General features: G+C 38.1%; 1 protein-coding gene across 5 annotated transcripts in view; it reads right to left on the bottom strand.

The window, feature by feature from the left end:
• The window catches only part of GOLIM4 (golgi integral membrane protein 4), a 75,387-nt gene that overhangs the window by 46,550 nt on the left and 1,622 nt on the right, over positions 1-27,215 (bottom strand). The window lies entirely within an intron of this gene.

Raw genomic sequence — 27,215 nt, 5'->3', positions numbered from 1 at the left:
CACCTCTGATTTTCAAAAAGTTGAAAACTATTATACATAAGCTAAGACCCTGTGTCACACTTAAGGTGTCCTATAGTTGGGTTCTCCTTTTCTATAGTTATGACTGTGAAAAATACAAACACATTATCCTTTTCTGACACTGAATGAATAATAAAAGCAGTCAAGTGCATACAAATACAACTGCCACTGTAATCGCAAATGGGTCTAAGGAGTGTGCTTGCTCGGTTTTTCCCTGCCTAATATATGTTTCAGTTTGCTCTCCCCATAGTAACTCTTCTATGTACTGGGAAATAACCAAGCACATTTGGTGGAGAGCCTGGACACAAAGGTGGGAGAATGCAAGTCTTAGGTGTACCTTCGGAGGAAGCAGATTTCTGCACACGTCTACTCACATATTTCTATAGGCCACACGTCATGGTGGAATGGGCCAAAAGGCTAGAAGTCTAGAGATTTGGGTTTCATTTTTAATCTGAAAAGTATTTATTTAATGTCATATATTTCATCATTGGTAAAATAAAAGGGCTTACCAACTGATTTCTAAGACCTCTTCCAGCTCTAAAATTCTCTGATTCTCTGATGTGGTTTAGCAGGCAAGGATACAGAATCAGAATCGTGAATGACCTGGATAAATGCTTAAGATCTTAGAGCGTAATAGTGATGTTCAGAAAGAATGGTGGCCTGACTAGAATAAAAGGACCCAGGAGGGCTATAAAGGAAGATGAGAAGAGGAGGAGCAACATCTTTTTGGCTGAAGGGCTTAAGGCCCTTTTCTTCTGCAAAGAATCTGAAAATGATTAAAATTATTTTGACAGCTGAAAGTAATTGGGAGGTAGGTGAAAACAGGAAGTTCAGGCACAGAATAACCTCACTAGTTCCAGATTCAACCAATTCAATGTTTATAGTAATTTGCACATGAATAACAGTTTATCATACTACATATTGATTTTCATGCAACAGAGAATAAAACTAATTATAACCACAGCCCTTAAAACAAGATTCATTAGCAGACTAGACACTTCACCTCTGGTTTTATGTTATTTCCCCACTGACAAAGTGTAAATCAGAATTTCTCGGGAAGAACTAACAGTTACTTCACTAAAGATCTCAGTTCTATTCTTTATCACCTTGTAGATAAACCTGTCACTAAGAGGTTAAATATCTTTACAGGTGAGTGTTCACACATTCAGGGGAAGAAAATGTCCTTTAAAATCCACTTTGGCAGTAATCACAATAAACTATGCTTTTATAGTCCTTTACATTACAGAAAGAGCTTTTACATTCAATTCACATGTAATTTGTGGGTGAACAAGGCGCTAATTAGAAATTACTCCCATCTATTCATTAGAAGATCTAGCAACCTTTCTTTAGCCATTAGCTCATCTTACATTACAATATTTAAAAGTGCATTTACTGAAGAAGCTTTAAACTTTTGGTGATTAAGTATGGTCTTGTTCCATTATTCTGAATTTCTGAAGAGTTAGTTCATAAGAAATGGAATCCATTTATTACGGTAATTTTGTGAACATCATTCAAGAGCCTGTGAGAAAGAAAGGAAATGATTATCTTTAAATTTACCTTAAAATAGTTTATACAACATAGCTCCCCCCATAAAGCCATATGAATATAAGTACCCAGATAAAAGGAAAGTTTTTTTGTAATTACTGTTGAATATGAAACCATAGGAGAAATAGGTCAAGTTTTAGCTGATACTCATGCTGGGTTCTTTCATCTTTCCTTTAGAATCTTGAGAACATACGAGGTAAATTTTTTTGTTTAACATCTTAAGGAACCCACGTTTGAGTGTTACTTTCAATAAAGATAATTTTGTGGCTACTTTATTACTTACTCGATGACAGACTAAAAACTACAGTACTTACAAGTAGCCAATTCCTTCAAGACCAGAAATTTATGAATTAAGAATTCTAGCCCTTCATCCAAGCAATAAACCCAGGAATACACATTAAGCAGTTAACTAAATACGTAATTAGCAGTATATGTAGGCAAACAAAAAAATAAAACTAAATAGTTTCCAGCTTTTCTTCCGAGGCTAGAAAACACCCACACACACACACACACACAACATAAAAAAACCCAAAACCAAGAACACGTCTCTGATGGAAACGTAGTTGCCAATGTCCCGACAGAAGTCAGTAAACCACCCCCATACTAAAGGCATCAGAGAACACAACACAGCTACTCGAGAAATAAAAAAAGGCCAGGACTCATAAAAAATTCCTTTGAGGCAGAAAGGACAATTCTACATTATCAGAGGTGCAGAAAGTGGGTATTTCCATCATCTTGTCCTTTAGGGTTTCGTGAATCTGAAAAGAACATCGATGAAATCTAACAAGAGCATATGAGTATTTTCTGGTCTGGTGTTTCACTAGGAATATACAAAAATAATTTTACAATTCCTTAACTTCAGAACTAAAAGGATGCTATGAGCTTAATTTCTCATTCTGAATTTAAATGAGTGATATAAAGTAGTACTACATATGATATATATCTGATGAAAATATATATCTGATAATACCACATTATAGAATTAAAATAACTTTCTCAAGATCTTCCTTACAAAGCCAATGATCAGCAATTAATCTATGTGAGATAAAACAAATATTGATAATTCATGGATGCATTTTTCTGTTAGGCTAATATTCCTTACTGTGATGAAAAAACCTGAAAGCAAACAAAAAAATCACTGTGATAAAAATTGTTCATTCAACACTTCGAGCAGGAAAATAAAGTGAAATAAAAAATCTCTTAAAATTTGATTTTAAGAGAACAATTTTTTCCTGAATTCAGACAAAGGTATATGCTTTACTATTTACACCACAACTTCTTGCAGAATAAAAAACTTTTAGAAATAATCTGTTATTTTTTCCTGCATACCCAATAAAGTACTGCAATGTTGATTAAGCAAAGGACAGATTTTTTAAACCATAAAGGGAAGCTTCATTTCTGCTCTTTTTATCCATTTTTTTCTCATAACTTGTCTAAAACTTAAAATGGAAATAAAAATACATAAAGCAAAACACCAATTTAATAAGGCTTAAAAAAATTTAAACAGGTTAAAAAAACTGCAAATCCATTTGCCGTTGATTCTGTAAATAAAGACTAAAACACTCAACTTCTACAGAGATTACTCTGGTTGTTGAGATTACGAATGACTTTTTTCTTTTGCCTCTTAAAAATTTCTTGCACTTTTCAAGTTTCTACACAAACAGAAACTACTCTTTTAAGTCTGTATCTTATCAATTAATTATGCTGATGCTCATTTCGCTATAACTTAAATAAGTGGAATTTTTTTTTTGCACTTAAGTTCTAGAAGAAAGGGAAAGATAATTTATTGATAAGGCTAGTTCATCACAATGTCCAAGGGACAGTACACATTTAGTTGAATCTTCCTCATATCTGATCTACATGTCCAGCACTAGAACTGATGTTTCCAATGATGGCCATTCTTATCAATGAAGTAAAGCAATTAATACAGTTTGGAATGCTTTTTAGTAATAGAACTTGAAAGAAAAAGGAATTTCTTTAATTGTTTTCCCTTCCTTTTTCCAGAAAAAAAAAAAAACGTGTTACAGAGCTTTCAATCCAAACTCAAATTCAATGGAATGATTTAAATAGAGACCAGAAACCATGAGTGGAGAAGGTTATAAGTTTTCTATTTAACACTGACAACTAAATTCACCAGAATATTCCATTTCCTGACTAGTTTACTTAATTGAGTTTTGCTGCTTTGATGTTCATAGTCACTGAGTAAAATGAATTAACCACTGAAATGGCAGCCTTTCAAAGATCATTCCAAAATATTCTTCATGAGAGAAATGAAAAAACCCATCAGGTCTCATAATATGCTAAACTTACTTTCCTTAATGGAGATCTTAAAAGGGTGTCATTAGAGCTTTATGTCATCTCTATTTTTATTTTCTAAGTTTGTGTTATATAAAACCTTTGATATAATGTAGCAAGTTGAAAACTATGAAGCCTTTGTATAGAAAGACAAAGTTACTAACTCACCATTAGTAAGGCAAGTACTTTGTTTTTCTAGAAGTTCTAATTTATCAACTAATTAAAATGGTAGATGGAGTTGACTAACTTTTTCAAAATATCTACTATGCACTAGGCACAGTATAGATGCTTCCATTAGACCCACTAATCCAGAAACCTAGCAGAATCCTTGTTTGAACAGGCAATGAAATAGGCCAAGTGACTAGGTAACTTGCCAAAGGTCATCCAAGTATTTAATTATACAATCCAAATTTGAACCCAGGTCTACACTCATTCCAAATTTTGGGAAAGTGCATAATTTTCTCATCTTCCTGAGCTGGGTGTTCATAGTGTGGCTTCATTAAAGTCCCTGAAGTAATCTACCTCAACAAATACAGATTCAAAGGTAAGCTCTAAATACACATTATGAAACCCAAAATGAATTATTTTTAATATTCTCTTCCAATAACATCATTAATCAATAATTGCCTGCTTTTCAACTCATGGAAACCAACTTCATTTTCATTAAGGTTATTAAAGAGGTTAAAAAAAAAAGAAAAAACAATGTCTGTGACCTGTCTAAACAGAGGTATACGATTTCAAAACTTGAAAGAGAAAGCTTACTCAATGTAACACCTTTCTGACTAAAGATTAAATCCATATTCTGAATAAACTGAAGTCAGGGAGTTCCCCCAACTTCTTCACATTTAATAATAAGTTCACTCTTAGTGAGTGGAGGTTTTCTACTCTAAATTGCTAAATCTACTTTTAAGACCAGCCCTTTTTTTTTTTAATCAACAGTGAAGATAACATCTTTCTCTCCATCCTACAGGCCAGGCGATAGCATTACAAAGTGGACCCAGAAATGGCACCTGGGCACATCAACCACTTGCTGCTGACAGCAGTTACCCGAGTCGGGGGAGGGGTGATGGCTAGCGGCACAGACTCAAGCATGACCTAAGGAAGCCTTCCAGCTCACATCATCAGTGTTTCTCAATGTCTTGGCATGCTTGGAGGAAAGGGGAGTTATGCTAAATTAGAAAGAAAACTGAATTTGGAGTCAGCAGATTTGCATTCGAATTTCTTCCATCATTTATTACCTTTCTCATTCTGGACACATAACCTTTCTGAACCTCATTCTTCTAATCCATAATGTAAGTATCGGGCCCTAATTCAATGTATGACATATAACAGCTACTCAGCAAATGTCAGCTGAATTTAAAACAAAAGGCTGGGGCCGGCCCCGTGGCTTAGCGGTTAGGTACGTGCACTCCGCTGGTAGCGGCCCGGGTTCGGATCCCGGGTGCACACCGACGCACTGCTTCTCCGGCCATGCTGAGACCGCGTCCCACATACAGCAACTAGAAGGATGTACAACTATCTACTGGGGCTTTGGGGGAAAAAAATAAATGAATAAAATTAAAAAAAAAAAAAAAAAAACCCAAAAGGCTGAATCTTAGCAGTATTCTCAAAGCACAGATGATGAATGAATACAAGAAACACAACATTTAGAAGACAGCAACCTCGAGTGAAGAAGCTGTCTACGGGTTGGTAGAAACCAGGCTAAACTGAAAACAAGGAAACGTGGCAGCAGGAAGAGGCCCAAATTGAAATGAGCTTCTCTAGGACACACCAGACAATCCCGTAGGCCAGGGAGATGACCCATTTTTGCTTGATGACTAGCAGAGAATGCTGATTTCACTGATTTTGCTACTGAATGAGTCACAAGGACGGGTGAGCTGAGAAAATATGTGAAGGAGTAGAAAAATGTAAATAATTACATGCATGTTGTAGAACTTTAATTAAAAAATTCCTTGCTCTGAATGCTTTGTTAACTTTGAGCATCTACAGTGACTGATACATTCCCCCGTGAAACTTCCCCCACGGTTTTACTCTTCTCAAAGGCTGAGATGCCTCTGAGTTCCACCACTGGAAACCCCAGGCAGGGAGTGAAATATCTCGTACCATTTAAACCTGCTTGTGGGCATGAAATCTCTGAAGGATACCTAGAGTGCAAGCTTACTTTTATGGCCAGTCTTGGACTCTGGATTTTCCGGAGGGCCAAGTCACTGGTACTACTCTGCAGTGAAACTCAACCTTGCATGGCTCCCCAGGTTGTGCTGATGATCTTAGGAGAGAAAGGTGTCTTCAGGACCAGCCTTCCTGGCCCAGTCCCTCAGCGCTGGCTGCCGGACGCCCTTGTCCGAGTGGCATGCATTACGGATGCTGCCCACCAAGGCATCTGCCACTAGGCACTGGGTGATGGAGCGTGAAGCCCATTCAACCTGGTGGGGAGACTGGGGAAGGAGGGAAGGGAAGGGACTGCCAGGCAACATTCTAGGCCCTTAACATATTCATTTACTCTTTACACCAACACTGTAAGGAAGATACAAGTGTTTTTTTAATGAAGCTCAGAGACTCAACAAGTTATTTAAGGACACGAAACTAAAATTTGGCAGACCTATGAGTCAGTCTGACTTCAAAGCCAACTATGATACACTGAATTAACAAAAAGTTCAATAGAAAATCTAAGTAAAATCACATCCTGTCCATGAAGAGAAGTTCTTAAAACATAGGTGAGTATCAGAAAGATGCAAAAATGGGCCACGAATGGCTAACCTAAAAATAAAACCTCCCTTAAAACTTAACTACTTGAAAAGAAAATTTTTTTTCTGAGTCTTATTTATTCTTACTACACATAAATCTATCAAGTTTAGTTATTGGGCTTTCAAGTCCACAGCAAAATTAGATGAAGCAGCTTTAAGAAGAGGGAGACAGAAGGTCTACAGTAAGAAGCTAACAACAGCAAAGAACACTATAAAAAAGAATCACTAGGGGCCAGCCCCCTGGCCTGGTGGTTAAGTTCAGCACGCTCCGCTTCGGTGGCCCGGGTTCACAGGTTCGGATCCTGGGCACAGACCTACACCACTCAATAGCCATACTGTGGTGGCAAACCACATACAAAATAGAGGAAGACTGGCACAGATGTTAGCTCAGGGCCAATCTTCCTTAGCAAAAAAAAAAAAAAAAAAAGAATCTCTACTCAGAGAACTAATTCCAAAGATACACTGATCTAGAGCTATTTAATGAATGGGTAAACTGCTCTACGTATGATCATGTATAATGAAATAAATTTCATATGTTTTAGTCATTTCAGCAAGGTGATTTTAAAAAATACATAACTAAATAATTTACCATTTCTACTTATGTAGACCAGGTTTCCAGATTTTTCTGTTGTTCAAAAAATATGGTTTCTCTCCTTCTTACTTCCTGAGCATGCTAAAGGAACACAATACTACAGCACAAAATAACTGTACTGAACCCAAGACATCAAGATGGCTTGGTATTGTGTAGTCTCCTCCACCTCCCACCGGCCCCCTGGCCCTGCAGTTTTTCCTTCTTCTTTATTTCACTTGTTCTCATACAGCCCACCCCAGAGTCTGCCCTTCCTTACTAAAACAACTCCTCAGGGGTAGGGACCATGTATTATTTGTGTTTGTAACTTCAGAGCATCTAGCACAGTGCCTTCTACATAAGATAAACTCAGCAAATGTTACTTAAATTAATAAAGTTTATGTTCCAAATACTCAATTTCAGAATACAGGGATGCATGTAGAAACACTTCCATATAAAACAGTTAAAATAAAACTTGTAGGGCTTGAAAAGGCAAACTTATTTACCAAATAACTACCTACTATATTCCAGACACTGTTCTAAGCTCAAGGATTAAAACAGTGGACATGAAATACCAGTTTTCTGAATTCAAGGTCTTACAATCTCATTGAGGAAGACAGACAATAAAGAGATACAACATGAGATTTCAGATAGTCATCAGTGCAGATAAGATAAAAATGCAGGATAACGAGAGAGATAGCAGTTGGGCAGACAGATGACCTATTACCATTTTTCTGCTTATGCAGGGTATTTCCTCATATCAAGGAAGAGATGTAGTTATGACTTCTATAGATTGTTCAGATTACCTCTGAACAAATACGAAAGGTGCAGGCTTTTCGAAAGTAACCAGTGAAATCCCCATGGGTGGTAGGGCTGCTGTATTAAGCAGCCTTCCAGATTGTTTCCTATGATCCCCATCTCCTGGTACTCATACCCCCATGTACTCCCCGCTCCTACAATGTACCAGGATTGGTCTGTGTGACTGACAGCATCCAGCACAAGTGATGCTATCTCACTTCCAAGATTAAGTTATAAAAGGCTGTGGCTTCCATGTTGGGCTCTTCCTCCATTAGAACCCTCACTCTATGGGCATCCAGCTGCTATGTCATAAGGACACTCAGGCGATCTATAGAAGGGTGTTCCATAGTGAGAAACCAAGGTATCTGGCCAATAGTGAGGAACTGAAGCCTGCCAACATCCGTGTGAATGAGCCTGGAAGTGTATCCTCCCCAAGCTGATCATTAGATGACTGCAGCCCAGCCAACAGCTCAGTTATAGCCTCATGAGAGACCCTGAGCCAGAACCATTCAGCTAAGCCCCTCCCAGATTCGCGACCCTTAGAAAACTGCGTGAAATAGTTAATGTTTATGTTTGTTGCTTGAAGCTGCTAAGTTTGGGGGTAATTTGTTATGCAGCAACAGATAACTAATACAGCTGCCTTTTTAGGAGTTGAAATCTGAGCCGAGGCCTGGATACAGTCATGTCTTGCTTAATACTTAGTCATGTGTTGCTTAATGATGGGGATACGCTATGAGAAATATGTCGTTGTGTGGACATCATAGAGGGCACTTGCACAAACCTAGATGGTATAGCCTACTACACACCTAGGCTGTATGGTACTAATCTTATGGACCACTGTCGTACATGCAGTCCATCTTTGACCGAAATGTCATTACATAGCTCATGACTATAAAATGGAGCCAGTGATGAAGAGATCTCAGGGAAGAATGTTACAGAAAGAACAGCAAGTATAAAGACTCTGAGAAGGGTGTGAGTTTGGGGTGTCAATGAAACAGCTAAAAAGCCCATGTGTCTGCAATCTTGTTGAAGTACAACTATGGTCAGAGAAGAGTTACAATTTCCTCCAAAGAGACACGGGAAATAACATTACCTAATTTATATTTTACAAAGAATAATCTTTGTAAACTATTGGGCTACTATAGGGGAGATATGAGTGGGAGCAAGAAAACCAGGTGGAAGCCTACTGCAATTAGTCCAGTCAAGAGATGATGGTAAATCACCCTAGGATATTAGACATAGAAATATTATAGATTGGTAAGATTTAGGATATGTATTTTGAAAGTAGAGTCAACACAATTATATGAAAAACTTATCCATGTAGCCTATACCATGCCAAGAGGTTCTGGTTTTTGAGTGACCTGGATAACACCAGAATAGACCTAGAAAGAGGGGAAATTAGATATGATCTACTGAGACATAACTCAAAATTCAAGAAATAATTTTAGGTGTGGTAGTTAAAAATCGTAACCTCTTGTAGTTAAAATGCCTTGCGGCCTGGAAAGAAAGACTTTTCCCTTTAAAAAGAATTAAGTAGTCAATAGAAATGTTCTTTTTGTTGTCTGTTCTGATTGGTGCCAACCAGACTGTTAAAAAAAAAAGTGTTTAAGCAATCAACCAGCAAAGCGAAAAAAAAATATTAAGTAATAAAACAGAGATGAGGAAGACCAAAAAGAAAGCCAGATTTTGTTTCCACAGCAACATTTTTCCAAAGGAACAAAGTTAATAACAAGAAGTATTTCTTTAAGTTAGAGAACAAATACTTGCACTGGTAACTGGCCCACTGTTGACTGGTGTCATACAGCGTTAGAGCTTCACTTGTTAGGCTTAACAAGAACCTACAAGTTCTTCCTCATGAAATTTTCTGAGCAGGTATTGTTCACAAAAAGTACAGAAATGAACTTGTCAAAAAAAAACTTTGCCTCTTCTCACTGCTTCTTCTATTATACACACAAAAGGCATGTAAGGACAACTCACAGGAAATATCCATTTCCAAATCAAGGCCATATTTGTGTACCTAGAGACCAGCTTTCAGCTTCCCTTTTTGAGTAGAAAAATCTGATATTCTCAAGCTGAGAGATGAAAAATCAAGCTTTAAAAAGTAAAAATAATTTTGCTATTAGGATTATCTTACTAAAGGCGGCCAACAGAATAATTGACCAGCCATACACACCTATATATACAATCATACACATACACACAGTCTCACATTGAATGGATGGAATTAATAAAGGTGCAGCTTGAAAAGGAAGAGCATTTTAAAGAAATGCTTAAAATCAGATAAGTTCTTAAAAAGACAGAAAGACAGACAGAAAGACTGACAAAAAGACAGGGCATCTGACCATGACTTTTCCACAGTTTTTTCCCAAGGCCTTGGGTATAAATATATATAGTTGCCATAGTAGGAGCTAGAACCGTGAAGTAAACACTAATGGCACAATTTTTTCATTTATTTTCTTTTTTTACAAAAGAATCCCAGTGCAACAAAATTTTTAAAAAAGCAAAGCACCACACGTGTCCACAAGAAGTCTACAAAAAATTTCAAATGCCCAAGTCTATCCATGGGCCACGTAAAACAATTTAGTTCTAGGTTTTTTTTCACCCACATAAATTAGTGCATAAAACTAAATCCTATGTTTTATTATATCTGCTTTTGCTGCTAAAATCAGCATATTAAATGCTGAAATACTTTGGTAGAGAATTTCTACTTAGTCTATGTCACTGAAAGAGCAGATCATAAAAATCAAATAGAAAAGCCTTTAACTTTAAGGGATTCTTCATTTAAATTCCATCTCTTGATAGCAGCAACTGTATAATCAAATTTATATGCCCCAAGAAAGCCTGTGGACAGTAGGTGCTTCAGGAAAAGCTTGTTGAATAAAAGAACACATTTGCTTATTGCCTTTTCTTCAGAATTTACGCTAAGTGCTTCATTATAAACTCATACCCTTTGCTGAGAAAACACAAATACGACTAAAATTATGTTACTTAATCTTTTTAAAAGTCTATTCAAATCACCGTAAAATGATTCTTTAAATAAAACCAGCTTTCTTCTTTCATCTCACACTGTGCCAATTTTGAAATTGACAACGGTAGATGGGGTCATCATTCCAAATTCTTCACCCATCACTACTGTGATTATACAACCCACACCCTGCCATTCACGCTGTAGCGCTTACTGCTGTGGGCTGAGCACTCCCCTGCACCCAATACACTAAGGTCAGGACTGACCCTGTGATTTGCTTTGCCAACAGAATGTGGACAAAAATGACAGAGAGCCAGTTCCAAGTGAAGGCTTTAAGAGGCATGGAGTGTTAACACTCACCTTCTTGCGCTCCTGTGATCCACCCTGAAAAGAGCACCCCCAGGGAGATGAAATCCTTTCAGCACTGGTCATAGAAAGGAGGCATTTGGGGTGTGCCTGACACTGGTCAAAAATCTGTTGTCTGTGCATAGGGCCAGATAAGTCAGGCCCAGCCATGCCCTGTCCATAATGGCCAAACCACAGACAAACTGCAGACCTATGAACAGTAATATGTTTGTTATTGTAAGCTACTGAGATTCTGAAATTGTTACAAAATGAAAACTAATATATTGATACTCAAGTATCTTTCTACGGCTACTCATGTAACATTAGTCACATTAAACCACAACTTCTTGATTTATCTATCCTAAACTAACAATAATTTTCTTTGGCTATCTTCCATTTCAGAAAACAGAATCAGAAATCTTTTTAATACAGGAAACGTTTAAGAAAAAGTTGTCACAGAAAGACATTCATTTCACAACTAAAGTCTAATCTCCAGAAATAAACTATAGTATACCAAATAAAGTATATTTTAAGAAACCCAAGTTACAATTTTGTAACCTCAGGTTTTTCTACAATTTATCAAGCAAATCCTCCAAGTGAACTGACAGTGAAGCCCCCCACTAAATATCTGATACACTCTAGAATCCCTTGTCTGGTTTTCTGAGCAGTTTCTGAACAGCTTCTCTTCAAACTCTCACCACGTGAACTAACTAGTGTTGGGAGGAGGAGCCAGTATGAATTAGTAACAATCTTGAATTAAAGAAGCGTTTAGTAATAGTAAGTGCAATTTTATTACTTTTGAGTACTAATACTTTGAGAGTCCGCCTGAATCACTAGATGGGAATCATCTGTTAATTCTTTGGCTAGAAGGATATCTTTCCTTTTTATGTTCCTAAGTGATTTAGAAATCTGTTCTTTTAAAAAGTGGGGTAGATTTTTGTTTACACAAATATTTTATTATTTTTTCCTATCATAATTTGTATGAAGACAAATTGTAGCCTAATAAAAGTTCAATTATGACAAGTTATAAAAGTAATATTAATGAGATTTTCATGGATCAACTCCAAGAACATCATTGCTCTTTTTTGCCATTTATATATAATAAAGCAAAACTATACCGTGAAAACTTACTGTGTATTAATAAATTGCTGAGCATGAGTCACTACAGGTAATTCTTATTTTCATTATTGTTCACTTAAGCAAGCATCTTAGAATTTAAAAATCGCAAAATTTTAGCTTAGAAGGAATCTTAAGGATAGTTCAACCACCCACCAGATATTTGAGTTAACTCCGTAACATTCCTCCTGAATGCTGTTATTTATATTCTGAACCCTTCCAGTGAGAGGCAGTGTTCCCAAACCAGAGGGGCTGTGAATGTGTTTCAGGAAATTAATTCAGCAAAAGGCAGTAATTGAGCCTGTTGTAATTTCTACTTTTTAAATAAGTTAATTAATTACTTTAAAAATGACCCCTTTACACAATACAAATGGAAAAAGAATGTACCAAAAGAACAAGAATGATGGTGAATAGAGACCAGTTAAGCCAGCTCATATCTGGGCCCTCCCTTGGGCAGCTTACTCTTGGCTGAACAATGATACCAATGCTTGTATTCTGAACATTAAGTTTTAGTTGTTTTTATTGTACTGATAATACACCAGTGCATACAGACAGGATGCATAATGATATTAAATCAGCACTAGTAGAGGAGCAATAATAAGATAATTCTGAAAATGCACTCAAAATAGTCCTTAAGTTGCATTATCTTACTCAAAATAATCATCAAGCACATCAAGAAGTTGCTAGTTCTTAGGGGGAAAAAAACAAGTCAAATGAACTAGAACATTCATAGCAGCAGGAATTGACACTATCCAAATATCCATCAATATCAGAGTGGATAAAACTGTGACAAACTGACACCCAGGCATACTAACATAAATGAACAATCTATGTACCGTGTAACAGTTTGGATAAAATGTTAAGCAAAACAAGACAGATGCAAGAGTATACATTGTTTGATTCCACTTATGTAAAGTACAAAAACAGGCAAAATTAATCCATGGTGATTATCCTTAAGGGGTAGAAGGCAGCTAATGACTAAAAGGGGCTCAAGGAAACCTCTAGGTGGCTGATATTGTTGTGTATTTCCACCAGGTTGCTGCTTACATAAATGTGTTTGTGAAAATCCATCAAGCTGTATGCTTACAATTTGTGTACTTTTATGTATGTATGTTACAATTCATAGTTCAATCTAAAACGTCAAAAAAAAAAGTAAAGGTTAGATTTGATTGGGCTACTCACATGCTCAATGTTTTATTTGTGAAGTGTTTGATTCTTATCTTGTCAAATGTAAGAACTCAATATATTAGGTCTAAAAGTAAGTTTGTCTAGTTTTCAAGATACAAGATATAACTAATTTTAGACTCATTTTAATATACATCTCTGCCAAAATAAAATACAATGCTATTTTAAATGTGTTAAACATTGTTTTCTTACCCAAATAATTCAGAGAAAATTAAATGGGCAGTGTCACCTACAATGAGAAAAAAATTAAAAATAGTCTTTATATATCATGAATATTGATTTTATCATCTTTAAAATTACCTTTATTATATAATTGTTGATAACACATGGAGCTAAATTTTCTTTTACATAAAATCACTACTATATTATGGACCATGTAAAAATGAGGAAAAACAAATTCCTATAGGAGTTTGTGAGATCATATGTTATCATGAAAAGGTTTTGAGAATTAGAAGAAAAGCCGGGCAACACTTTAGTAATAAAGAAAAAATATGGTTAGCCCTGTGGATATCTGCTGACAAATTCCAGACATGCCACCAACAAGCTGCGTGAGCTCTGTCAGGTCAGCGCTGTCCAACAGAAGTACACTGTGAACCACATTCGTAATTTTTAAATTTCTAGCAGCTGCATTTAAAAATGTAGAAAGTATATGTGCACTGTAACACACCAATAATATCTAACACAACAGTTCATTGAAATGTAGTGCCACCAAAACAATCAAGTTGTGTTTAACAGCAAAATATTTCACGATGCTTTTTTAGTTTTAACATTTAAATTTAAATGAGTTAAAATCTGAAATTCAGTTCCTCAGCCACACTAGCTGCATTGTCAGTGCTTTAGCCGCCCATGACCAGTGGCTACCATACTGGACGGCACAGTTGTCAAATCATTCGATCTCTCTGAGGCCCACTTTCTTCACTGATAAACTACTGAAAAAGTTATTCAAGATAAAGAATTCCCAGTGGGAATTTCTGCCACTGAAGCCACATGCCCCATTCAAAATGCTGCCATTCAGCATGCAGGAATGCAGCCCAGTATCGACGGATCTTATGACTTTTCAAAGTTGGAAATCCGGATGTTTACATAAAATATCTCTTTTTCCATGTACACAACTACTGTGAATTTTTCAGAGCACTGTGTAAGCCAAACCAAAACATATCCATATGCTGCTCTTTGCAACCTGGGCTCTACAAGCATTCTTTCCTGCTCTCCCAATCTATGATTTATTTAGGAGTGATTTGACTTCTACATCTGGAAGCTAAAACACACAGCTGGAGAATCAGTTGAGTGGTGAGCTTCCAAGCCCCCGTGTGAAGTCAAGGTGAAGCTACAGATGCTGTCAGGTGACAGCTGTGAAAGTTAGCAGGGTCCCAGGGTGAGCTTAAGCCCTGTCTTGACCCCAGGATACAGAGGAGTCTGAAAAAGAATCATCCTAAGGTAACGGACAGCCCAAGCCCCTAATTCTGGATCAGGACAATGTGCCAGAGATCGATGGAAAAGGTGATGAAGCCAAGTTCACCACAGTGACTATCACTCTTACTGCCCCGGGACCCAATCCCTACGAAGCCTGCTTGGAGTCTCCAGGGCATATGAGATCCAACAAGAAACACGGTAAACACGCCACTGACAGTAGAAAGCTGCAGGAGTGAAGCAGAAAGTAACAGCTTGAGCAGCCATCAGCACCATGCGGAGTGGTGGGGGGTGACAGGAGGACTCCAAGGAGACCAGTCGTCAAGTCCAGGTGAGTCACCATCTGGGAACATGTTTAACTGTTTCACAAAATCTGAAAAGGACAGAGTTCCCTCTGAGGAGGCAAAGTCAGAAACTCCGTTTTGTGAATACTGTTAAAACTTCATTTTAGTTCCAGGGCGAGGGAGAGTTGGAAACTGAGGATAAGTAAGAGCCCCAAACTAGGGTTCAAGCAATTTGAGCACTGATCTCAACCGTGTCACTGTCTTGCTGTGTGACTTGTGTCCCTAAATTTAAAATGGTAATAATATAGCATATTGCTTTATTCTACATCATAGGGTTGTTTTCAGGAGCAAATGATATCATGAATATAAAGCAATTTGAAAAGTATAAATTCCTCATGTAATTACAGGGCATTTTTTATTATTTACTAAGCAATTACTAATGGATTCCAGGAATGCAATTTATTAAATGCCATTTAAGTACCTAATCAAGATTCTTCTTACATTTGAGGGGGGTGGAGTGGGTCAGGGCTTTAGAGGAATAGCAGTGAGTACAGACTACCTCATTACATACTCAGACACTTTCTAGAGGGTTCATGCAGTGGGACTAGGGGAGGTCAAATTCCAAGATGGATTTGAAAGGACCTCAGAAGGAGGAATTTGCCCTAAAGCAATGGTTCTTAACCTTTTTCAGGTCACTGATGCTTTGAGGATCTGATAAAAGCTATGGCTTCTGTCTTGGAAAAAGGCATATACACAAAACTGACATGTATTTTCAGAAAGTTCATAGATCCCAAATTAAAAACGCCAACCTTAAGGAAGAGAAGGTCACAGACAAGACACACAATGTGGTCTTAGGAATGAGTTGTTGCTGGGTAGGAGGCAGTTTTGAGAACAGCTGGAGGTCTACAATAAAAACAAAGCAATCTTTCTTTAAAGGTTCAGCCTTTACTCAAAGTATTGCTACCGTGGGACCCTCAGATGAAGACTTCTTGGGGTCTAAATAAGGAGTCTCACATGCACTCACAAATACCAACACAACATTCTAGCCAGCTGGGTTAGTAGCTACTGCTTCCTGGGACAGTTTTAACAGAAGAGAGCATCCTCTAGCTTAATCCACATGGATCCTAACCAACTCAGCTAGCAAAAGGTATATGAGAAAAAAACAATATACAACCTGTAAGTGTCCCTAAGAACCACACTGCACATTGTAGAACAGGTAGGGAATTTTTCCCATTTTGGTTTTTGGGACAGAGAGCGGAGACCACACATCACAAGGTACTTATGGTACCCATGTGAATATCACCAAAGGAAGAAGTCCACAGTAACGCAGAATAACAGAGAATATCATGGCAGCAATCTGGTACCCACATAGACAACCGTAGGATAGGAAGAGAATTGCTGGTTCTACAGAAATTCAACAGCAAATTCTCACTGACAAGAACAGAACTCTCCTTGATTCTTGAATGGAATAGGGCCTCAAACACAACTGACAAAGTATCTCTGTCCACTTCCCAATCCAATCTCTTACAGAAATATGTTTAGGAAAGTACAATGGGAGTTAAATGGAAAATAGAAATATATTTATCTCATGTATTTCTAATTACTAAAATACGTTTAGAAGAGTAAGGTCATACTGTGAATTTGGAATTACAATAGATCAAAAAACATTTGATGACCTTTTTCACAATATGCCCTTATGCTCTATTTTTTATTTTATTAATATCACAAAAGAAAACTCATATATTGCAATATTTTAAACTTGACCTTCAAAGTAGGGATGAATTAGTTGATATTATCAGTTATGCAATTAATGCTCTTTCTTTAAAGATATTTATTTAAGACCAGTATAACTATATAAAAAAAAATTAATCTATCAAATAATGAGGTCTTCACCAAGGGCTGCAGTTTATAGAGTCAGAAGGAACATTCAGAAGCAACTGAAAATGTTATACATACAAACACACTGCACTGCATTCCTATCTACACGCCAAAGGAATACAGTCACTTGTAGCAGTGGGCAATTTTCATATTGTCAACGGATTTTGAAAACTCCCGAGGGACATGATGCGTTCCACTTTGGGATTTCCCTTGACAGTCTACTAGTTGGGTTTATCCTTCAGAGAGTTACCTGGAACTCTCTTATAATTTTAATTCTTCCAAGTCAGATGGTTTAAACACCAGAAAATTTCCCTCTGAAGTGCCATGATTTCAAATGCTACTTCTTGCTAATATACTTCAAATTAAATGGTAGATCACATTTTAATATGTAGCAAAATATTTTTACAAAAGTATTATGGATAATCCAAGAAAATAATTTAGAATAGTGCCTGGTACATAGCAAGTGCTCAAAGAATGTTAGCTTATCATGACTTTGGTAATGATATTGACAATAATGACATTCTCACCTTGTGGTAGACAGATACTAAGATGGCCCCCAATGATCCCCACCTTCTGTTATTCATGCCCTCATAAACCCCTTCCCTTGAGTGTGGGCTGAACTTAGTGATTCCATTCAAATGAACAGAATATGGCAGAAGTGACAGGATATGACTTTCAAGATTAGGTTATTAAAATACTTTCGCTTTCATCTTGGGTTCTTGCACACTCTCTCTCTACCTCTCTCTTGGATCTCTTGCTCTGAGGGAAGCCAGCTATCATGTTGTAAGTTCCATGCTGGAACTGTGCAATGTCCTATGGAAAGGTCCAGATGAGTGCAATTGGAAGCGTATCTTCTAAGGCCTGCTAACAACCACATTTGTGAATTTTGAAGCAGATCCTTCAATCCCAGTTGAATTTTGAGATCAGCAGCTTGACTGCAACATCATGAGAGATCCTGAGAGATCACCCAGCTAAGCGCAGATTCCTTTTGCACAGAAATTGTGAGATAATATTTGTTGTCCTAAGCCAATTCAGTTTGGGGACAATTTGCCATGCAACAGGATAACTAATACAGTTTTTGGAAGTGGGGTGCTGCCCTAACAGAAATCTAAAAGGTGGGAGCGACTTTAGAACTCTATAGTGGGCCTTAAGAAGAGTGAAGGTGTAAAGTGCCTTGAACATATTGTTCATAGAATTTCGGACTTTGAAGAGATTGCTAGTAAGGGCATAAATGAAAGTGAGGAAAATTTTATTAGAAATGGGAAATCATGTATGGCAGAAGGTTTAACAATACCCACACTTATGTATAGTTACAGGAGCTGCAGGCACCTGCAGGCACAAAAAACATGCCAAATGAACTGGGTGATTTCCCAGCAGAGTGTTGAAGATGCTACCCGGTTTCTTCTTGCTGTTTGTAGTAAACTGTGAGAAGATAAATTGAGGGATGGACTACTCAACAAAAAGGAGGCAGACTTTATGGTTTTGAAAATTCTCAGCCTCCCTAGACAGCAAACAATGTTAAAATTAAGAAATAGCTTTCAAGCAAAGATCATTTCCAGGGAACTTCAGAAAAAAATCATGGTCTAATGATGAGACCAAGGGTGTGGCTTCTGAAATCCTTGTTAAGACCTTGGAAATGTGGTGTCTCAGAGTACTATTCAGTCAGATCATAGGATCTTCTAAAAGTTTAAGGATGTGACTCGCAGATCCTCTCAATAGGACTTTGGGAAGTTAAAACGGCATTGTCTCTCCCTTATCTCAGCAGAAGCCCAAGGTAGAGAAGATTTATCTCCAAGAAATACATGGGTGTGGTTTTTGTGGAATACAGTAAGCCCCAACAAGTTTCACAGGAGACCCACAAAAGTTTTGAGAGGATTTAATCAGCAGAAACACTGCCAATTTGGACTGAAAGGGAAAGGGATGTACTAAATGAAAAAAGGCTACAGATTTCAAAAATTCTACTGGCAAAAAGCAGGCTGAGAAAACTCAGCTGCAAACACATGCTACCTTTCATGAAAAAGGAAGGATGACTCAGAGAATGGAACAAATAGCCCAAAGGGTAGATTCAAGAGCCATGAAGAATTACCCCCACACCTGGAGACCTAGTCAAGAAACACTGGTCTAGCTGGATTTCAGAACTGCTATGGACCAGTGTCTCCTACATACCTTGTATTTTCCACTTTTTTGAACAAGAATATTTAGGTATCTTATACCTGCACCACCGTTGTATGTTGGTTGTGTTGAGATCAGAGATCTTGACTCTTTAGTTTCACAGACTCACAGACGAAAAAGAACTATACTTGAGAAGTTATACTTGAGGAATTACAGTCTAGGAGCTTCAGCCACACCCAGATCAAACTTGGATGACTTCTGGATTTTGAGCAGATGCTCACCTACATAGTAAAGAGATTTATTTTTCATTATTTAATAAAAGTGATGTTTGATATCAGTTCAATTTAACATATAGCATCAAACCTTTAAAAAGGATATAAAGTCCTTTTAAAAACTCCCTCTAAATGTTTATTAATAGGTTGAGAGATTGATGCAACAGGAATTATAGATTTATAATATTCAATCTCACTAATGTAAAACTTGAAAAACTGCTGTACACTAACCAATCAAGTAATTATTAGCTGCCCAATTTTTATCTATGTAGAATATTTATTTTATAGCATCACAGCTATTGTTGAGAACATACAAGCAATGTTAAAGCTCTCTTAAATATCTTGATCTGCAGATTTTTTGTTGTTTGTAACAAAATTCCACTTAAAGAGGGGTTTAAATGAGATGTGAAATGGGAAATGGAATGTTTGACTCTCCTAAAATGATGATATATTTTTCTTAAATTCACTTACTCTCAAAGAAAAGGAAATGGTGTCATTCAAATGTTCTATAATGCCTTATCCTTCAGAATGACAGCACATCTTTTACTATTCTATTCACGATCTATCATATTGTGACATTTTATATATGAAAAATAGTTAAAGCAATATTTTTTAAAATGTCATACTCTTATAAAGAGCAATGTATTGCATGCTCACATCCCTCCAGGCTATGAGCCTATGCAGGGAGGCTTATTAGTGAAGGGCAACGACTGGCACATCCTCTGGATAAGCACTCACAGGCCAATAAAAACAAAGAACATAAATACGCCATTCAGAAATATACAGCATTGTTTAAAAAAGCAACGCCCCTTTCTGCTCAAACTGAGAAGACGGTGCTGCTGGTCTCCAGAGGCAGCAGAGCGAGGTGGAGGGAAGCTCCGTTGTACTGGAAATGTGGATATGCGAGCTCTGTGCTCAGCTTGACACACATGGTATGTGATTCATCCACTTCAGGATTATTTTCTTAACTGCAAAATTTAGTGGCTGTATCAGATTTGATCAGTTAATGCGTTCCTAAACTTCAGACATGCAGGTATTCCAAGCACGAGTTCTTTCTTTATGTATGCAAAATCTGTACAGGTACTATGGGTTACCAAATATTCACTTTTTCCCCTAAAATAAACTTCTAAAACGGAAACTTTAACTACTACCTTGTAAATAAAAAACCCGACTTACATGGCATTAATGGATGATAACTGTAAAATTTAAATGCAAAATAACAACAAACAATTATTAAATTCTAGCTATCGGGCTGTTGGTTGCCTGAAGTTGCTCTCTTTGAGAAAAACAAATGAGCAGCTATATCTAGGAGAGAGATTCTAGCATAAAACTGAGAGCTCCTCCTTGTCAAGAACATACTGAAAGGGAATTCAAAAGGGTGAGTTTTACTATGTGATTCGATGTTATTTTATGCAGCATCTGCATACCACCTAAAACCAACCCCAGTATCAACCCAAATCAGTAACAGCAGCAAATGTCCTACACTCTGAAAACGCTGCATCAAATAATCACACCTGTTATTTCTGTTGCTAAATTTTATATTGAATCCTCATATGACCCGCCTAACCTACTTTCTCAAAACCTTTAATATTGTCATGAGAGACACTAAAATAATTTTGAGGGCAATGGAGTACAGTGGAAAGAACACAGGCTAGGAAGTCATATCAGGCTTCTAAGCTCAGTTTCATTAGACTCGACCTTGACACTGGCAAGTTAATTAACCCCTCTGAGCCTCAGATGGCTCATCCACATTGAAGGGCTCGTGTCATGGTTAGATGAGAAAATGTACATCAGGCCGGCCCGGTGGTGCAAGGGGTTAAGTGCACGCGCTCCACTGCCGGGGCCTGGGGTTCGCCGGTTCAGATCCCGGGGGCACACCCACACACCGCTTGGCAAGCCATGCTGTGGTGGTGTCCCATATAAAGTGGAGGAAGATGGGCATGGATGTTAGCCCAGGGCCAGTCTTCCTCAGCAAAGGGAAAAAAAGAAAAAAAAAGAGGAGGATTGGCAGATGTTAGCTCAGGGCTGATCTTCCTTACACACAAAAAAAGAAAATGCACATCACGCGCTCAGTGCACTACCTGCACACAGTAAATACTCAATAAATGCTATATATTTAAAATAATTCAATTCCTTCAAATAAATTTTCAAAATTCTATCAAACTAAATTCACTTCAAATAACAGTGGCTTTAAAGGAAAATACAGTTTGCCATTTTTCTTTTACAACAAAGTTACATTATATATAACTTGCACTTCCAAACAAAGCTACAAAAGCCCACAGACCACTGACTGGCAAGAGCAGCAAAAACATTTTGTCCTCAGCGATAAAATAAGAACACTCGGTTGTCAAAATGAAAAACAGCAACTCTTCGATGCTACCTTGTAAAGCGTTTTCAGGTCTTTTCTTCCCCAAAAGGGGTCAACAGGGTAGAAAAGACAGAGTGAGAGTGTCTTAAATCAAATAAAAGTTTCAGCCTACTTGGGCACAGAGCTCACATTTGGGCCACAGCTAATACCACTATTACCTACTCAAATTTAGGAAATGGTGGGCAAGATAACAACCAAGCAGCCCAGTGCTAACCCAGCAACCGCAGTCCTGCCACCTAACAAATGTAGCAGTAAGGCGCACCAGGATTCGTGCTGGTCACCTTAGATCCAGTGTTTCTAATCTACGCAAGTATGCAAGGTAGATATTATCATCCCCAATTAAATATGAAGAAACTCAAGCTCAGAGAGGTTACTTGCCAGCTCAAGGTCACTCTACTGGTACCCACCAGAGTTGCATTCAAACCCTATCTGATGCCAAACCTACTCTCCCTTCACTATTCCCTGTCTCTTTCCCTTCAGGACATAAAAATGTGAACAAGAATCTTCCTCAATGCTTTGAAAAGTCATAAACTGATATCAGTCCCCTTTCTCCCCCCTCTTCTGGTTTCTCTCAAATCCTTTGCGCTTGGGTCCACACCAGCTTCAGTCATCATTTCCCCAAGACAAGACACTCATTCCTGAAGTCACTGAAACATGGTCCTGTGCCCCAGCCCATGGAAACCGGCCTTGGTAAGGCAGGATAGAATAAAGAAAGTCAAGGTAAGGCTTCCAGTCTACTTGGGACTTAAACTAAAGGCTCACCGATCATGAGCAATTCTCTTCATGGTCAACCAATATTGGCATGTTCCAATTTACAGGGATGACTAAGGCAGACACAATGTGCAGAATCATACATATTTGTGCAAATCTTATATAGTTAACAGAATGCTTATTTGAGTCAGATTTTCAACAATTATCTAGAAGTTTTTATCTTTTATTCAGGGAATGAATTTTAAGGCAGGGTTTTACATATAAATAAAAACTACTGAACTTAAAGAGAATTTATTTCTGTTCCATTTTTTAAACAAAACAGAATAAAAACAGCTATTTAATAAACATCTCCTTTTAACTACAAGATATATTGCAGTGAAAATGTTGACTTAATAGACAATATCTAAGTGATGTCTATAAGTCCTAACTTTGCACTTTGAAAATGAGTATCCCTACCCCACATTGCCCACACTTGTGGGGCTAAATTACTGAGGTCTGTGAACCACTCTGTTGTACGTGAGGTTCCCCAATAGTCCAAAATGCAAGCTACACCCTTCTGAGCACAGTATACCCGCTAACACTATCAATCCTCATGACAACTTATTATGCGCACTATTATCCTGATTATTACATACGATGAAAACGGGTCACAGAGAAGTTAAGCAACTTGCCCAAGACTACATAGCTGCTAAAAAAAAATAGCAAGAAATCAAATCCAAGTGCTCTGACTCAGCCTGTATCCACTACACTTCACTACCCAGCACATACAAGCACATTCACACGCAGAGAGAAAATACCACATAGGTACAGACCTACCACTTAACTGAGCACCTACTACATACCAGACACTGGAGATGAAAGAATAAAAAAGCCTGGCCCCGAACAGAAGAACTTTATTTTTTTAAAAAAAGCAAATTCAGGGTAGGTTGAAAACAAAGAAGAATCCAGCTACAGTATGATGTGTTCACGCTCAGGCTAGCCAGCCATCCTGTGTGCTAGGGAAACACGATGCAAAGGACAACTAACTTAAATAACAATGTCACCCTTAGAAGCACCAAACTTGTTTATCCTACACAGTTGCAATACACTTGTCTGGAATAGGAGCATAGGAAACATGATATAAACCTTTTCTGGATGGTTTCTGGTCATCACGGGGAAGACCAAGAGCACGGCTGCAACAATGCAATCCAGTGTTTTAGTAATGAGGGGCTCTTTGCCCCTACCCTTTTTAAACTTAAAGAATTAGATTTCCCTCCCAGGTCTTATTATACAAGGTTACTTCTCTCTCTTGCAGTCACCCCTCTCCTCATCTGATGTGAGGCAAGGAGAGTTAATCAGTAACACACCTACTTCTAAATTTAAATTGTCAGGGAAGGTCCTTTCTCCAGGGTAAAGTACTTGGATTTAGGCCAGTATACCTATTTTCTTTGATGTTCATTCAGGTACACTAAAAGGAGGTCGCTAACTATTAAAACAAATCCTGCCAATTTCAAAATTTTACCCATGACAAACCTGGGAAGGGAAAGAAATGAAACATCTTAGCTCGAACAGGGACTGTGATAATAGTAACAGCTAATCTTTAATGAGAAGTACCTACTATGTGCTAGGTATGTGTTAGAAGCTTTACGGGTATTAATTATTTTATCCTCACAATACCCCTATGAAATAGGTCATTCTAATCTCCATTATACAAATAAGAAAAATGCGGCCCAAGTTCACACAAAAAGTTGCTGGGCTAGAATCTGAATCACACGCTCAGGTAAAAAAAAAACTCTCAAATGTCTTTGCAGCCAAGGAGGTAAAGTAAACGTGTCAAGTGGCTCAGTTTTATGAAAATAGAGCTGTGCTTCTCAACCATGGCTGCACACTGGAATCACCTGGGCAGACTGCCACGTGGGTTCCACCCCCAAAGATGGTGATTTAATTGGTCTGGGAGCTGCTCAGGTGATTCTAATGGGCAGTCAAAGCTGAGAACCACCGTGTGCAGGCAGAGAGCGGTGCATGGCCTACTTGAAAGCAGTTTTTACAAATATTTAAAGGTTAATTAAACAGCGTGCTGGTCAAAGGTTGTTACTAGTGTGTAGCCAGCAGTATGCAACCTCTGCCCGACTCCTCAGAATAACTGAGGTACAGTACCCGCGAGAGAGAGCCAGCCCTGGTGGTCTAGTGGCTAGGCCCCAGTTCATTTCCCTGTCAGGGAACCACACCACCCCTCTGCCGGTTGTCATCCTGTGGCAGCTGACTGTTGCTGTGACATTGAAAGCTATGTCACCAGTATTTCAAATTCCAGCAGGGTCACCCATGGTGGACAGGTTTCAGCGGAGCTTCCAGACTAAGACAGACTAGGAAGAAGGACCTGGCCACCCACTTCTGAAAAAACTGGCCACGAAAACCCTGTGAATAGCAGCAGAGCATTGTCTGATCTAGTGCCGGAAGGTAAGAGGATGGCGCAAAAAGAAGGCTCTGCTGTACACAGCGTCACTAGGAGTAGGAATCGACTAGATGGCACTAGCAACAACAAATGGGTGGGAGATAGATAAATAGGTAAATAGATACGCTGGCAGACAGAAATTTGTTTTTAGTGGAGAGTGGGTTGCCTAGTCTTAGAACTTTCCCCATGTCGCTCCCTACCATCTCCTATTTATGGAACTGTTCTACTACATGATGCACTTAAACATTACCTACTTTCAAAACAGTCTCTGGACTACAACCCTTTCTTAAACTGAAGATGACCTAAACAGGCTCACTTAACAAATGCATACCTGCAGATTATAGGGCCAAACTACTTAAACATTTCAAGAGTCATATTTTTCAAAGAAGGCCACTCATAATTAACTCGGATCTTAATCCAGGCCAGGTCAAGAGATCTCACATAACTAAACAAGCCTTAACAATGGAGAGTCTAATGCCCTAAAAAGACACCTATGCAGGCAGTGCACAGTGCTGCTGAGCAAATGGCATTTGCCACTGGAAAAGGGAAGCAAAAGCTGCAGACCATCACAAAATCTTCATGAAATGGCCTGCAGATGTGAAATCCAAAATAAATACTGCAGAAATCAATCGTGAATCCATTAAAAAGAAGAAACTGCAGCCTGCTTGGGAAATAATTCTTCATGCATAATCATATTGTAATTATTGCAGCAACACAACTCATGAGGAAATGGCAAAAGAGTATATTAAGAAATGGACTTTGCGGTCACTCATTCAAACTACCTACAACATTTTTTCATCTCCTGCTGCAAAGCAAATGTTGTGTATTTTAATGGTCTTATATTACCACTTACCAGCACTCTCCCCTACTACCACCATCAAAAGGCAAATAAAAGGAGAACAAAAATTGAGATTGATTTTCAAAATGGCATACTGCAAATAAAGGCCATGACTCAGGAATCAGGGCCTCAGTGAATGAGTTCCAGCACTGGCAGTCGAGGCCAATGCACTATTTGGGCAAAATATTTTGTTGTTGTTACTTTGTTTTTTTTAAAAAGCAGAGACAGAGGGGCCAGCCCAGTAGTGTAGTGGTTAAGTTCGTGCGCTCCACTTCCGCAGCCTGGGGTTCGCAGGTTCAGATCCCAGGCATGGACCTACATACGGCTTATCAAGCCATGCTATGGCAGGCATCCCACATGTAAAGTAGAGGAAGATGGGCACAGATGTTAGCTCAGGGCCAATCTTCCTCAGCAAAAAGAGGAAGATTGGCAACAGATGTTATCTCAGGGCTAATCTTCCTCACAAAAAAAAAAAGTGTTTGGGATTAACTATCTCACAGTTCAGGATAAGTTTGTTGATTGCATATACATTGATCCTTTCATGAGTGTCAGGCACTGTGCAGTGCTGAGGATGTATTGGTAAGCAAGACAGCGCCTGCTCTCATGGGTCTCCTTCACTAAGAGACCAAGGCACTAACCTCATACAATCCACCATACACACCCCTTCCAGCCATGTGTGTCATAATCTAGTCCTGCCACTGTACAATTAGACGGGAAATTTTTCCCTTGGTCTAATGGCACTGAACTTCACAGGGAAGCTTGCTGATATCTTCTAAGTAAGTAAATAAATACCCATGCTTTGCATACCAATAATTCATGGGTAAATTTCAACAAGTTTACAGAAAAAAATTTTTAACCTAAGATGGTATCAAAACAAGTTTTCCTTTTAAACCAAGCCCAGCTCACATATTTTCACTGCCTGTGGCTATGCAGCTTCAGTAAGCTAAAAATACTTCCCTTACTAAGTTGGAAAGAGGAAAGAAGAAGCAATCAGCTGTGCATCATTTTCTCTCACCGAAAAAAAACTTTTTTTTTTTTACTAGAAAACACTCAAAATAGCTGAAGCAAAGAAAAGACATCTGTTTTATATTTGTATACACATACACTGACAGAAACATCCATCCAACTCGTATCTTCTTAGTAATATGAAATAAGCTATATTTGCATTGTCAGCAAAGCCCATCAACATTTCACTACTCACAGCTTTTTATTTACTTATTTATTTTTGGTTGCGGAGAGGGCTGCATCAGCGTTGAAAACTAGCCCCAACTACAAGTAAAAGCTTTCAAAAAATATGGATAGGATGACTATGCTCTTAACAAGACCACACCA

Source organism: Diceros bicornis, chromosome 15 (genome assembly GCF_020826845.1).
Source record: "Diceros bicornis minor isolate mBicDic1 chromosome 15, mDicBic1.mat.cur, whole genome shotgun sequence".
Classification (NCBI taxonomy): domain Eukaryota; kingdom Metazoa; phylum Chordata; class Mammalia; order Perissodactyla; family Rhinocerotidae; genus Diceros; species Diceros bicornis.
The sequence above is the reverse complement of the archived record's forward strand: the minus strand, read 5'-3'. Positions and strand labels throughout refer to the sequence as shown.